General features: G+C 42.4%; 3 pseudogenes; all 3 read left to right on the forward strand.

Moving 5' to 3' along the window:
- The first annotated feature begins 1,408 nt into the window (after positions 1 to 1,408).
- Positions 1,409 to 4,569, forward strand: LOC117035319 (uncharacterized; annotated as a pseudogene).
- Positions 4,570 to 4,988: 419 nt separating this feature from the next.
- Positions 4,989 to 10,083, forward strand: LOC117035320 (putative elongation factor 1-alpha-like 3; annotated as a pseudogene).
- A 1,306-nt stretch (positions 10,084 to 11,389) lies between these two features.
- LOC117035321 (cold shock domain-containing protein E1-like) lies at positions 11,390 to 14,236 on the forward strand (annotated as a pseudogene).
- Positions 14,237 to 15,482: the final 1,246 nt, after the last annotated feature.

Below are 15,482 nucleotides of genomic sequence, written 5' to 3' on the forward strand. Positions count from 1 at the left end.
GTGGTGAACACATAATGCAATATATAGATGATATATTATAAAATTGTACATTTGAAACCTATGTAGTTTTGTTGACCATTGTCACCCCAATAAATTTTAATTTAAAAAAAAGAATGACACTTCATGTCTCCTATACCTTGTCTTTATCAGATCTTCTACATTACAAGCACAACATCTAACAAGTTAAAAAAAGGATTTAAGTGGGAAAATATATTCCTCCCATCTCACTTTCCATAGTTCTTATAACATATTCATTCTTATCTTACTTCCTCCTTTTATTCCATTTGTCTACAAGGTATGTTGACTACTTATGAGATTTCATCCATTCATTTCACATTTACTAATGCACTACCCCATTCTTTTAGGTATGCAAAGATAACTGTGTTAGTCATGGTGCTTGGTTGCAAGCAGCAGAAACAACTCTACACAAAAAGAGAATATTCTGGAAGAAGAAGATAAAAGGCAGGAGAACAGGGGTTGGAAAATGGACAGAAAACAGGGCAGCAGTGGAAGGCCAGCGAGCAGGAAGATAACCAGCATGTTTTAGTAGAAACCACTTGGTCAGGATGCTACCACTACTTCCACCACAGGCCACTGCTGGATACCACCATCACCATGAATAAGGACTAACGATCTCATCATCTTTGTGTGACTAGCTCAATATTCTGTGCCTGCCCCAGGTGGGAAAGGTAATTGGCCAAGGCCTGTGTCCATGCCCTGATAGCTCAAGACAGGGAAAGAGTATTTCTTGTCTTTTTATGTTTCATGGGAGGAGGTAAACTTACGTAACGGCAGGGAGCGGAGGGAACTCAAAAACAGGAAGGGCCTTGGTAGCCAAAAACAACTACACATTTCAATAAATAAGGCACTGACCTTGTCCTTCAGAAGTTCCCAGTCTTGAAGGAGAGACATACAATAAATAGGACAAACCCAATAGAGAATAATAAACATGATGCTGGGACATCATCAAGAAAAAGTACAGCCGCGAGGTTCTGAGCACAAGCTCTGGAGTCAGATGAACTGGAGTTAAATATTGGTTCTGCTAGGTGGAACCTCTAGTTGCCTCCTCACTTGTAAAGAGGAGTTAATAACAGCAATCTCTTTGTAGGATTGTTATTCAAGTGTGCAAAGCCTTTAGCATAGTGCTTGATACACAGTAACACTGCAATAAATATTAGCAATGATTATATTATTATTTTTTACGGTGAAAATGTTCATACTTAGGATTAGCCGGCTGGAGTCAGTTTAGATGACCCCAGTTTTGTTGGCATCAGAGTCGGGAGCCAGTTGAGCATACGCCTTCTTCTCTCCATCAGGCCTGATCAGAGCATTGACCTCGGCCACGTCAATTTCATGGAGCTTCTTCACAGCCTGTTTGATCTTGTGCTTGTTGGCCTTGACATCCACCATGAACACAAGTGTATTGTCTTCTATCTTCTTCGTGGCTGACTCAGTATTTAGGGGAACTTGATGATGGCATACTGGTCAAGTTTGTTTCTCCTGGGGGCACTCTTTGGAAGGTGGGTGACATGCAGATCTTTCTTTGTGTGGCTGTTGTTGCCTTTCAGCAACTGCTTTCTTTGCCTTCAAAGACTTGCTTTGCCTTCAGCTTTGGGAGGGGCAGGGGCTTCCTCCTTCCTTTCAGCACCATCTTCATGAAGCAATGATTATCATTATAAAGGGTAATGGGCGCTCTACCAGAATTGGCTAAAAAGTTCATTGTTCATTCACATAAAACTCAGACAGAGGGGCTCTATCTACTCACCTATTTCCAGAAAATGGATTCATTTTAACTTTGTCTTTGGAAGCAGATAAGTGAGTCTGCCTAAAGCAGGGTCATAAACTACAGCGTATCTTCCAATCTTTTTCCCAGTTTTTCATTTAATTCATAGGAAAATGGGTTGGATGGGGTGGAGACAGGTCACAATATGTGCATCAGGTTCTCGGAAGTTTTAGCAACTTCAGAAACAAAGTTGGGAACCTCCACACTAGAAGGAAGCTGTGCGGAAAGATTTTGAGAATGACATTGTTTGGGGAGGAATTGAAATTACACACACATACCCTAATGTGGATGTTCAGAGTCCAGCTGAAGTTTTAAAAACATTACTCCCCTTCCTCGGCCCTCCGTCATCCTACCATTATCTAATATTCTGGGAATTAAGAGAAGAGCGTTTCTCTTTATGGTTCCACAGGCTTGTACTGTGATTTCTATAAAGTCAGATAATCTTTTCATATCTTGGTTTTATCCTCCAAAGCAATGCTGTCCACTAGAACTTTCTGCGATTATGGAAATGTTCTATCCACACTGTTCAACACGGTAGCCACTAGTTATTGAGTGCTTGAAATATGGCTAGTGTGATTCAGAATCTGAATTTTTAATTTTAACTAAATAACCACTTGTGGCTAACGGTTACCATGTGGAATGGTTAATTTTGTGTCAACTTATCTGATCTAATGGATGCCCAGATAGGTAGTAAAACATTATTTCTGGATAAGGGTGTTTCTGGAAGCAATTAGTATTTAAATCAGTAAACTGAGTAAAGATCACCCTCACCAATGTGAGTAGGCATCATACAACCTGTTGTGGGCCCAAATATAACAAAAAGGTAGAGGAAAAGCAAATCACAACACCTTTAGGATGTTGGAGCAAGACCCTGTCATCATCCGCAGATAACTACTCTCCTTCTGAGAAACAACTCTTAGCCTGCTGCTGAGCCTTAGTAGAGACTGAACACTTGACCATGGGCCACAAATTTACCACACGGCCTGGGCTGCCCATCCTGAACTGGGTGTTATCTGACTCACCACCCCCTAAAGTTGGGTTTGCACAGCAACACTCCATCATGAAATGGAAGTGGTATACGTGAACAGGCCGGTGCAGGCCCTGAAGGCACAAGTAAGTTACATGACGAAGTGGCCCAAATGCCTATGGTCCCCACTCCTACTACACGACCATCTTTCTCCCACGCTGCACCGATGACTTCATGGGGAATTCTCTATAATCGGCTGACAGACGAAGAAAAGACTCAGGCCTCGTTTACAGATGGCTTTATATGACATGCAGGCACCATCTGAAAGTGGACAGCTGTAGCACTACAGCTCTCTGGGACATCCCTGACGGACAGTGTTGAATAGAAATCCTCTCAGTGGTCTGAACTTCAGGCAATGCATCTGGTTGCTCACCTTGCTTGAGAGGAGAAATGGTTCTATGTGCAATTATACCAATACGCGGTCTATAACCAGGGTTTGAGTGGATCGTCAAGGATTTGGAAGGAACATGATTGGAAAATTAGTGACAAAGAAATGTGGGAAAGAGCTTTGTGGATAGAGCTCTCTGAATGGGCAAAACATAAGTGAAGATATTGTGTCTCATGTGAATGCTCACCAAACAGTGACCTCAGCAGAGGAGGATTTTAAGAATCAACTAGATAGGATGAGCCATTCTGTGGATACCAGTCAGCCTCTCTTCCCACCCACTTCTGTTATCGCCCAATGGACTCATGAACAAAGTGGCAATGATGGCAGGGATGGAGGTTATGTATGGGCTCAATAACATGGATCTCTATTCAACAAGGCTGACCTGGCTACGGCCACCACTGAGTGCCTAATCTGCCAGCAGCAGAAACCAATGCTGAGCCCTTGATAAGGAACCATTCTCCAGGGTGCCCAGTCAACCACCTGATGGCAGGTTGATTACATTGAACCACTTCCATCATGGAAGGGGCAGCAGTTTGTCTTTATTGCAATAGATATTTATTCTGGATAAAGATTTGCCTTTCCTGCATGCAATGCTTCTGCTATTCATGGACTTCCAGAATGTCTTATCCACCATCCTGGTACTCCATACAGCATTGCTTCTACTCAAGGAACCCACTTCACAGCAAAAGAAGTGCAGGAATGGACGCAAGCTCATGAAATTCACTGGTTTTATCGTGTTCTCCACCATCCTGACACAGCTGGCTTGACAGAATGGTGGACCAGTCTTTTTCAGACTGTTACAGCACCAGCGAGGTGGCCATACCTGTTAGGGCTGAGGAAGGCTCTCCAGAAAGCTCTACGTACTCCAAATCACTGTCCAATATATGGCGCTCTCTCTCCAAAAGCCTGGATTCTCAGATCCAGGAATCAAGAGGTGGGAATGGGAGTGGCATCACTCACTGTTACTCTAGTGACCCATTAGCAACATTTTTGCTTCCTGTCCCCACAACTTTATCCTCTGCCGGCCTAGAAGTCTTGATTTCAGAGGGAGAAATGCTTCCACCAGGAGACACTACAGTTGAACTGAAAGTGCAGCCTGCCACCCAGACATTTGGGTTCCTCAAGCCTCTGAATCAACAGGCAAAGAAGGGAGTCGTGGTGTTGGCTGGGGTGCTTGATCCTGACTACTAAGGGGAAATTAGACTATCATTCTGCAGCAAAGGTAAGGAAGAGGACGTCCGGAATACAGGAGATCCCTTATAGTGTCTCTTTGTATTACCATGCCCTGTGATTAAGATCAATGGAAAACAACAACAATCCAATCCAGGCAAGACTACTAATGGCCCTACCGAGCCTCAGGCCATGAAGTAGCAGGTGGTCTCTCTAGGGTTCCAGAGCACCTCTAGGATCCTGGTGGGAGCCGGTGGGAACAGCAGCAGGATGTGATGAGCAACTGGCGCTCCCAAAGCCAGCTCCCCGTGGGAGACTGGGGTACTGACGAATGGAAATGAGGTAGTCTGCACCCAACTCCAAAGTCCACCAAGTGGGTATCTTATGGGGGCCAACTGGATGGTAAACATGCGCACAGATGAGATGCCCTGTGGAAGCTCTTAGAAATGCTTAGGGGCCAGAACCAGTGGAGTTTGGTTTATTACTGCTAATGTGACCCCTTAAAACTTTCAGTATCTAGCCTCTGATTAGGTTCTAAGAAGCACAAAACTCCTTTTTCGCAACGGGTTTGCTGCCAGAACGTGGGTATAAGTGAAAACCACTGCTAAATCTAACCCAAAATGGGAAAAGAAAAGACTCATATCAACAACGTCATCATTGGATATGTAGATTCCGGCAAGTCTACCACTACTGGTCACCTGATCTATAAATGTGGTGGGATCGACAAAAGAACCATTGGAAAATTTGAGAAGGAGCTGCTGAGATGGGAAAGGGCTCCTTTGAGTCTGCCTGGGTCTTGGATAAACTGGAAGCTGTACATGAGCGTGGGGTCACCATTGGTATCTCCCTGTGGCAATTTGAGACCAGCAAGTATTATGTGACCATCACTGATGCCCCAGGACACAGAGACTTTATCAAAAACACGATTACAGGCACATCTCAGGCTGACTGTGCTGTCCTGATTGTTGCTGCTGGTGCTGGTGAATTTGAAGCAGCTATCTCCAAAAACGGGCAGACTCGTGAGCATGCTCTCCTGGCTTACACACTGGGTGTGAAATGACTAATTGGTGTCAACAAAATGGATTCCACTGAGCTGCCTTATAGCCAGAAGAGATATGGGGAAATCGTTAAGGAAGTCAGCACCCACATTTGTGCCAATTTCTGGTTGGAATGGTGACTACATGCTGGAGCCAAATGCTAACATACCTTGGTTCAAAGGACAGAATGTCACCCATAAAGATGGCAATGCCAGTGGAACTGCTGACAAGTCTTTGCGCCTGCCCCTCCAGGATCTCACAAAGTTGGTGGTATTGGTACTGTCCCTGTGGGCCAAGTGGAGAATGGTGTTCTCAAACCTGGCGTGGTGGTCACCTTTGCTCCAGTCAACATTACAACTGAAGTAAAGTCTGTTGAAATGCACCATGCAACTTTGAGTGAAGCTCTTCCTGGAAACAATGTGGGCTTCAATGTCAAGAATGTGTCAAAGATGTCCATCATGGCAATGTAGCTGGTAGCCCACCAATGAAAGGAGTTGGCTTCATGGCTCAGGTGATTATCCTGAACCATCCAGGTCCAATCAGTGCTGGATATTAACCTGTGCTGGACTGTCACACAGCTTGCAAATTTGCTGAGCTGAAGGAGAAGATTGATCATTCTGGGAAAAAGCTGGAAGATGGCCTGAAGTTTCTGAAATCTGGTGATGCTGCCATCATTGATCTGGTTCCTGGCAAGCCCATGTTGAGGTGACAGCTTCTCTGACTACCCTCTTCTGGACTGTTCTGCTGTTTGTGACATGAGACAGACAGTTGCTATGGGTGTCAGCAAAGCAGTGGATAGCAGAAGGCAGCTGGATCTGGCAAGGTCACCAAGGTAACCTTGGTGACCAGAAAGCTCAGAAGGCTAAATGAATATTATCTCCAATACTTGCCATCCCAGTCTCAATGAGTGGTTGAAGAATGGTCTCAGAACTATTTGTCTCAATTGACCATTTAAGTTCAATAGTAAAAGACTAGTTAATGATTACAATGCATCGTAAAACCTTCAGAAGGAAAGGAGAATGTTTTGTGGACCATTTGTTTTTGTGCGCATGTGGCAGTTTTTAAGTTGTTAATTTTTAAAATCAGTACTTTTTAATGGAAACAACTTGACCAAAAATCTGTCACAGAATTTTGAGACCCATTAAAACAAAGTTTAATGAGGAAGCACACACACACACACACACACACACACACACACACACACACACATACACACACACAAAACCGATTCTAAATGGCTTTTCTATTTTAATTTCCTCTTCCTCTGGACAAGTTTTACACTTCACTCTATATTTTATGTATTCAGCCAATGTTGGCACTTACCATGTGCCTGGGATTGTGCCAGGCCTGAAGATATGGAAGGGATAAGAGTGGGCCTCGTCCTGGGGTGCTTATGGTCTAGGGAGAGAGGAGATACAGTATGGGGGGCGGTGGACTATGCTGGGAGGGGAAGAAAGCAAAGCACAAGGAGTAGTGGGTGGGAGGCACCCAACCTGGAGGCCGAGGAAAAGCACACATCCACCAAGGGCTTCTCCTCTGTTCACTTCAGAAAGCCAGTTTCCCCTCCCTGGAAATTTCCTTTTAGAGCCCAGAAAACACCTTCCATGGCCCTATTCCATTGTTTTATTCTTATGGTCACCACACATAACCTCACAGATTCTATTAGAATAAAAATGGAAAGACTATATATTATCTTCACTAGGTGACTCTTGAAAAATACACCAGAGGTCAAAAAGTACAAACTTCCAGTTATATGATCATAAGTCCTGGGGATGTAATATACAGCATGATGACTATAATTAACAGTAGTGTATATTTGAAAGTTGCTCAGAGAGTAAATCTTAAAAGTTCTCATCACAAGAAAAAAATTGTAATTCTGTGGTGATGGATGTTAACTAAATTTATTGTGGTGACCATTTTGCGATATATACATATATAAAATTATTATGTTCTACACCTAAAACTAATATAATGTTATACGTCAATTATATCTCAATTTTTAAAATTGAAAAAATACATCATTAATATTTACTCTTCCATTAAACAAGATTGAGCATTGCTTACAAAATTTGGTAGTAGTATCATGCAACGAGTAAAAAGCAATGTAATATTTACCCCTTAGAATAAATCAGAGAAAAAAAGAGACATAGTTGAGGACCAATTTCCTACTAATAAGAATGTTTAACTTACTGATAATACCATTTAATAATCACCTTGTTAATTACCTTTTATTAGTAATTACATTATTAGTAATGCTAATTATGCTGTTATTCAACAATAATCACTCAATAAATTTACCCATTTAGATCCTAGATATTCATTAGTTATTCAAACACTGACCAACCAAACCTTGTTTCAAGAGAGCTTTAGAACTTGCTGAGTTTAAAAGAAGTGAATGTTTTCCTGCAAAGCAAAGATTCTTCCACTAATTATTCTTTTTGAAAAGCACTTCTAGCTAGAACTAGTCTAACATATTGGTTGACCCATATTACCTCTTAACAGTTTTTTGCTTCCATGTGAAGAAATAACAGTCCAGGATTTGTGCTTAATTACATTCAGTTATCATTTCATTTATTTTATGGTTTCTCACAACAGGTTTATTTAAACCTAAAGTAGTGACTTTAAAAGTGCTGGACAGTTAAAAAGAGTTAGAGTTAGAAAGAATTACCAAAGGCTTATTTTACCCACAAGAAAGTAAATCTTGAGTAACACTGTCATCCTTTTCCTAAGGCAGTAATTGTCACTTTTGCCTTATCAGTACCAACTATTTATCTGTGTGACCAGCAATCCTGGCTACAGTTCTAGCTTTTGAAAGTCTTTCCTTGTTCCACACATCCTTGGTCATTAATTTCTCCTTCTAAGAGCTGGCCAGGCTACAGTCAGACAGCACTTTCACGTTCTGTGGAGTTCAGGACCTTGATCTCTTATGCTCACATCAATGACCTTATCCTATATTTTCTGGGCCAGGGGAAGAACCTATACAATTCTAGAAGCCAGAAGTCCAAAATGGGTCTTTTGGGCTAAAATCAATGTTTTGGCAGAACTGTGTTTATTCTGAAACCTCTAGGGAAGAATCTGCTTCCTTGCCTTTTCCAACTTCTAGAGGCCACACATATGTCTTGGCTTGTGGCCCCTTCCTCCAACTGCAAAGCACACCACTCCAACATCTGATTCTGTCTTCATGTATGTGCTCTAGTTCTGACCCTGCTGCCTCCCTTTTATAAGGACTCCTGTGATTACATTGGGCCCGCGCTGATGAATCCAGAATAATCTCCCCATCTCAAGATCCTTAATTTAATAACATCTTCAAAATCTCTTTTAACCTGTGCTATAGACTGAATGTCTGTGTCCCCCCAAAATTCCTATGTTGAAACCTAATCTCCAGTGTGATGGTGTTAGAAGACAGGGCCTTTGGGGGGTGATTAGGTGATGAGAGTACAGCCCTCATGAATGAGTTTAGCACCCTTATAAAAGAGACTCCACAGAGCACCCTTCCTCTTTCCGCCATGTGACTACACAGCAAGAAGCCAGATGTCTATGAACCGGGAAGCAAGTTCTCACCAGACACTGAATCTTGCCAGCACTTTGATCTCGGACTTCCCAGCCTCCAGAACCGGGAGAAATAAATTTCTGTTGTTTATAGGCCGCCCAGTCTATGGAATTTTGTTAGAGCAATCTGAACAGACTAAGACACAATGTAAGATAATATATTCACAGGTTCCTGGAATTAGGATGTACACATCTTTGGGAGGGGCCATTATTTAGTCTACCACAGTGAGATTGTATACTGTTAAGTTGCCTACAATAATGCTTTCGTAAAATAAATAGAAAATTTAATTTTACTTCTGGTCTTGATTTTATTAGCACAGCTCTTGCTGCCCAAGTTGGCACAGAGTAGCCAGCCACAACCAGCCATGGGAACCTCTGAGAGTTTGCAAAACCCCTCTAGGGTTGACGTGAACAAATATCACTTGAAAAGGTTAGATTGGATGCGTATGGCATCTCTGCTCTGAGCTAAGCAAGACATGGCTGGCTTATTCCTTTGGGATATTTCCAACTAGACTCCCAAGGTCACACAACAATTCTAATGGCAAAGTATTAAAAAAATTATCAGCATCCACAAGGAAAAAATAAACTATTTCAATTAGAGAGATAAATAGTCACCTTTTTATAGCCACCCCAAGCTAGAATGCCATATTGTAGATTCTAGCTTGCATTCTGCTTTTAAAGAAGTATATAGAATTTTTAAGGCTACTGTATGTATAGAATTAGGCAAGTATATAAATTTTAACACTTAGTAGTTTCCAGAATAGATTGTTATTTCAAATGTTATCGAAACTGCAGAGGTTTCTATAAGACAAAGACAAATCAAAAATAGAAATGGGCTAACTGAGCTGTAAGGCCATGGTAATCTCCAACTTTAGATTGGAAATATGTTGCTTAATAATAAAGGGAATATAGGTCACTTAAACAATACCTTTGCTATAAAGCCCCAAGGCCCATTCCAACAAGTCAGCAGATGTCAGTATTTTTATATAACTGAGTGAACAATGGCTGTAAAGGTATTTCAGTGCTCACGGCATGCAGATGTCACAATCAGTTTGTTGCACCATAGTATTTGTGTAACACGCTTTTTTTTTTATCTCTCACCTATAGATATGAAGAAATGGAAGAGTAGAAGGTACAAAGTTAAAGAGTAGACAGGGCATCCATCTGAGACAATTAGCAACATGATAACATGTATATCCAACACAAGTGTCCAGTCATGTACTGCTTACTTTTTTTTTTTTTAAGATTTTATTGGGGAAGGGGAACAGGGCTTTATTGGGGAACAGTGTGTACTTCCAGGACTTTTTTCCAAGTCAAGTTGTTGTCCTTTCAATCCTAGTTGTGGAGGGTGCTGTTCAGCTTCAAGTTGTTGTCCTTTCAGTCTTAGTTGTGGAGGGCGCAGCTCAGCTCCAGGTCCAGTTGCTGTTGCTAGTTGCAGGGGGTGCAACCCACCATCCCTTGCGGAAGTCGAACCGGCAACCTTGTGGTTGAGAAGACGCGCTCCAACCAACTGAGCCATCCGGGGGCTCAGCGGCAGCTCAGCTCAAGGTGCCGTGTTCAATCTTGGTTGCAGGGGGCACGGCCCACCATCACTCGAGACTCGAGGAGTTGAACTGGCAACCTTGTGGTTGAGAGCCCACTGGCCCATGCGGGAATCGAACTGGCAGCCTTCAGAGTTAGGAGCACGGAGCTCCAACCATCTAAGCCACCGGGCCGGCCCCTGTAGTGCTTATTGCTTTCTTTTGACCTAGTAATATGATGGGAAAGTTGTCCTGAATTATGGTCCTACCTTTTCCACTGAAAATTTATCATGAAAGACACTTGCTTAATTTCTCATTGGCTAGTTCTTTACCTAAAAAATATCAATAAGGATGAGAAACTTGACCAAAGGAGACTGTTCACATTCTATTTGGACTCCTAAGTTCGATTTGTCAACAAACAATTCTGGGATGTGGGCTGATGAGGTAGATACAGAAGGAAACATTAAAAGAGTGCAGAATTCAATGAGCTCTCAATGGGCAGCCGGAAGAGTGGCTGCAATCCAAGGTCGGGGTAAGAGAAGAGGTACTAATTTCCATCTACCAAAATCAGAAAGTAAAGATTGGTAGGGAATGAATTTAAAAGATGACCAGAATGTATGATGACTTGGGTAGAGAAATTTATAATTAACTCCAGTTCAAAGATGTAGAGTTGAGAGCCAAACACTGAGAGAGGCCTGAGCTCGTCCATCTGGGTACGATGTACCCAAGTTCCCATGCTCTGGCTGCCCTTCTGGCTGGTTGCCCTGAACCACTGTTGGGTGTGGAAACAAGCCCAAGATGCTTACTCATCTCCTCTTAAGTGGATAAGTGAATTTGTAATTCTAGAAAGGCATAAATAATAAACTTATAGATGATGAGGAAATAAGTTTTGATATAAACTGCATCAACCCAGATATGAAAAGTTCCACGGTGAGTGTTCTCCCTCTGTGCAAGGGGCAACAAAGCCAATTGTTCACCTACAGATGTGTTACTGGTGAACTTAAGCTAGGCGCTATCGACAGAGGTGTTCTTTAAAACTTTAGAAACAATGGATCCTGGCTTATGGCGGCGCTGGAAAGGGGGCGCTGAGCTGTTGGGTCTAAAGTGTAACAGAACAGACTTTACTACCTGAAACGGCTGCTTCAAGTTTAGATCAGGCAAGGAACAAACCTCGAAACAACCAACAAGACCAAGGAAGAGTGCGTACACTTAAGTTGAAGACACAGCACTAGATCTGAAACAAGAAGTTTGTGCCTACTCAACAACTTTGAGAGAGCACTTTCCAATGCTGCTAGTAGTCTTTGTTTTCTTCAGTGCTGTACTGGGAGATTGCCTGGTGCAGCAGCAGCTATATTGTTTACTAGCTTGATAGATCATTTTCTCTCGCTCTTTTTTTTAATACTAGCAACTTTCATCCTTTGAAACGTGTGCTGAAAAAGAAGGGTCAGCAAATACTACTGAAAGTGCAATATTTGATTATCACTGCAAGGTGAACTTTGATCCAAATCTTTTCCACAACAATGAACACAATGGGTACTCCAATGGTACTTCAGCAGCACTGCGTGAAATGGGTTATTGAAAAACTGCTAACCTTTAGGGATTTATTCAGTGTTCAGAACATCAAGCTAGACTTTTCTTCCACTGTTCACAGTGTCATGGCAACCTGCACAACTTAAAAGTAGGAGATGATGTTGAATTTGAAGTCTCATCTGACAGGCAGACTGGGAAACCCATTGTTGTTAAACTGGTGAAGATAAAACCAGAAATCCTCCCTGAAGAACAAATGAGTGGACAAGAAGTGTTTTATCTGACTGACACCCCTGAAGACATGGAAGGGAACGTTCAGCTGAACACCAGAGATAACTTTGTAATTGATAACAATATACATACTGGTGCTATGAAGTGCTCAAAACATTATGCTGTTGAAACAGAAACAAGCCTGCTGTCAGGGAGTAGTTCATGCCATGAAGGAGGCATTTGGCTTTATTGAAAGAGGTGATGTAGTAAAAGAGATATTCTTTCACTACAGTGAATTTAAGGGTGACTTAGAAGCCTTACAGCCTGTAGATGATGAGGAATTCATAATCAAGGACAGAAATGGTAAAGAAGTTGCAACAAATGTCAGACGATTGCCTCCAGGAACAGTCATTTTTGAAGACCAGCATTGAACATTTCGAAGGAACTGTGACCAAAGTTATCCCAAAAGTACCCAGTAAAAACCAGAATGACCCATTGCCAGGATGCTTCACAAAGTTGACTTTGTGATTCCTAAAGAACTTCCCTTTGGAGACAAAGATACAAAATCCAAGGTGACCCTGTTGGAAGGTGACCATGTCAGGTTTCATATTTCAACAGATCGACATGACAAATTAGAATGAGCAACCAACACAGAAGTTCTATCAAATACATTTCAGTTCATTAATGAAGCCAGAGAAATGGGTGTAATTGCTGCCATGACAGATGGTTTGCTTTCATAGTGTGGATCGTGATGCTCGTATATTCTTTCACTGCAGTGAAATTCTGGATGGGAGCCAGGTCCAGATTACAGATGAAGTAGAGTTTACTGTGGTTCCTGATATGCTCTCTGCCCAAAGAAATCATGCTATTAGGATTAAAAAACTTCCCAAGGGCACGGTTTCGTTTCATTCCCATTCAGATCACTATTTCCTGGGCACTGTAGAAAAAGAAGCCACTTTTTCCAATCCTAAAACCACTAGCCCAAATAAAGGCAAAGAAAAGGAGGCTGAGGATGGTGTTGTTGCTTATGATGATTGTGGAGTGAAACTAACTATTGCTTTTCAAGACAAGGATTTGGAAGGATCTACTTCTCCTCAAACAGGAGATAAGGCTGAATTTAGTATTAGTGTCAAGCAGAGACCTAGACAGCTGATTGTAACTTGTGTGCAGTTTTTAGGTCGTAATTCTAACTCCAACAGGCTCTTGGGTTATGTGGCAACTCTGAAGGATAATCTTGGATTCACTGAAACAGCCAATCATGATAAGGAAATCTGTTTCCATTACAGTGAGTTCTCTGGTGATGTCGATGGCCTGGTCAAGTACAGCTAGTCCAAAGGCAGAGGCAACAAAGTCAGTGCAGAATCAACAAAACACATTCGGTGAATGGCATTACTGAGGAAGCTGATCCTACCATCTACTCGGGGAAAAGTCATTCACCCCTTGAAGAGTATTGATCCAACACAGACCGAGTACCAAGAAATGATTGAGATCCTGGAGTGGGGGATATGAAAGATGAGGTCTATCCATGTGGCATAGTTGGAATGGCCAACAAAAGGGATTGCCTGGAGAAAGGGGCGAATGTCAAGTTCCCATTGTGTGCCCTGGACCAAAAAGCACAGACTATGGCCTACAACATCAACCCCTGTGGAGGCCCACAGTGGAGTGTGTGAAAGATCAGTTTGGCCTCATTAACTATGAAGTAGGAGATAGCAAGAAGCTTGTTTTCCATGTGAAAGAAGTTCAGGATGGCACTGAGCTACAGGCTGGAGATGAGGTGGAATTCTCAGTGATTCTTAATCAGCGTACTGGCAAATGCAGTGCTCCTAATGTTTGGTGAATCTGCGAGGGCCCCAAGGCTGATGCAGCTCCCCGACCTGATAGGTTGGTCAATAGGTTGAAGAACATCACCTATTGGATGACGCCAATGCTCCTTGCCTAATGGTTCTTCATCAGCCAAGAGGACCAGAGAACTCAATGGAATTTCGTGCAGAAAGAAAGATCTGACAGGCCAGTGTCATTGACTAACCACATCCACAAAATCCATCATTAATCCACTATGATTAAGTTGGGGGGATTCTGGTAAAGCGTTCTTCATCCCTCCCAAAATCTGGAATACTTATTTTATTAAGCTATTACACTAGTTTTAACATCCTCCTCATGTTATGTTTTAAAAAAAATAAATTTAAGAAAACCATTTTAAAATTAAAAAACAAAAAAAACAATGGATCCTGCCCTCAAATACTCATAGGTCAACCCTCATTAATGATTGCTTCCCACAGTGGATTTAGTGATCACTTTCCCAACATCCATTTCCCATTTCTCTTGGTAACCACCACTAATTTCATTCTTTCAGGTAACCGCCCCCACCTGTTCCAACTCCTTGGCTTCCAGGGGTCTCACGGACTCTGTCTGAGGCCTGGGTAGATCTCCTCTCACAGGGCACCCAGGAGCTTCCACGGCCACCATGCAGAGCCCTCCAAACTGGCTGCCACTCACTTGTCCCATGGTGTGGTGAGCCCAAATCCACATTACACCCTGCAACCCGAAGCCTCAGCAGCTGCTTGCTATATGGGGGCAGATGGACTGGAGTTAGAAATGGTAGTATTATTCTGAATCATGGAATAATTTAGTCTCCTTTAATCATAAGTGTGTATATGTGCAGTTTTTTGTTTCACAAAACTGGAATACTAACATAAACATAAGTTCTGTATCATGTCTTTTTTACTTAATATACTCATATTATCATTATTTGCTCCAAACTTCTTGAGATTCAAAGTTCTTGGAATGGTCTTCAGGTAGCCTATTTGAGGTAAAATCTTTCTTTTACTCTTTATAATCTTCTTTTAAGACTATTTTGGAAGAAGACTCAAGTTTTCTTGGGTGGCATTATTATTCCAAGGAATATGTAATATACTTAATGCCAAAACTCTTTAGAGAAGGACTTTTAAAATATGATTTTAGGGGCTGGGCCAGTGGCTCAGGCGGTTAGAGCTCCATGCTCCTGACTCCGAAGGCTGCCAGTTCGATTCCCACATGTGCCAGTGGGCTCTCAACCACAAGGTTGCCAGTTCAACGCCTCAAGTCCCGCAAGGGATGGTGGGCTCTGCCCCCTGCAACTAAGATTGAACACAGCACCTTGAGCTGAGCTGCCACTGAGCTCCCGGATGGCTTAGTTGGTTGGAGCGCGCCCTCTCAACCACAAGGTTGCCGGTTCGACTCCCGCAAGGGATAGTGGGCTGCGCCCCCTGCAACTAGCTACGGCAACTGGACC

This window comes from Rhinolophus ferrumequinum, chromosome 15 (genome assembly GCF_004115265.2).
Source record: "Rhinolophus ferrumequinum isolate MPI-CBG mRhiFer1 chromosome 15, mRhiFer1_v1.p, whole genome shotgun sequence".
In the NCBI taxonomy this organism is placed as follows: domain Eukaryota; kingdom Metazoa; phylum Chordata; class Mammalia; order Chiroptera; family Rhinolophidae; genus Rhinolophus; species Rhinolophus ferrumequinum.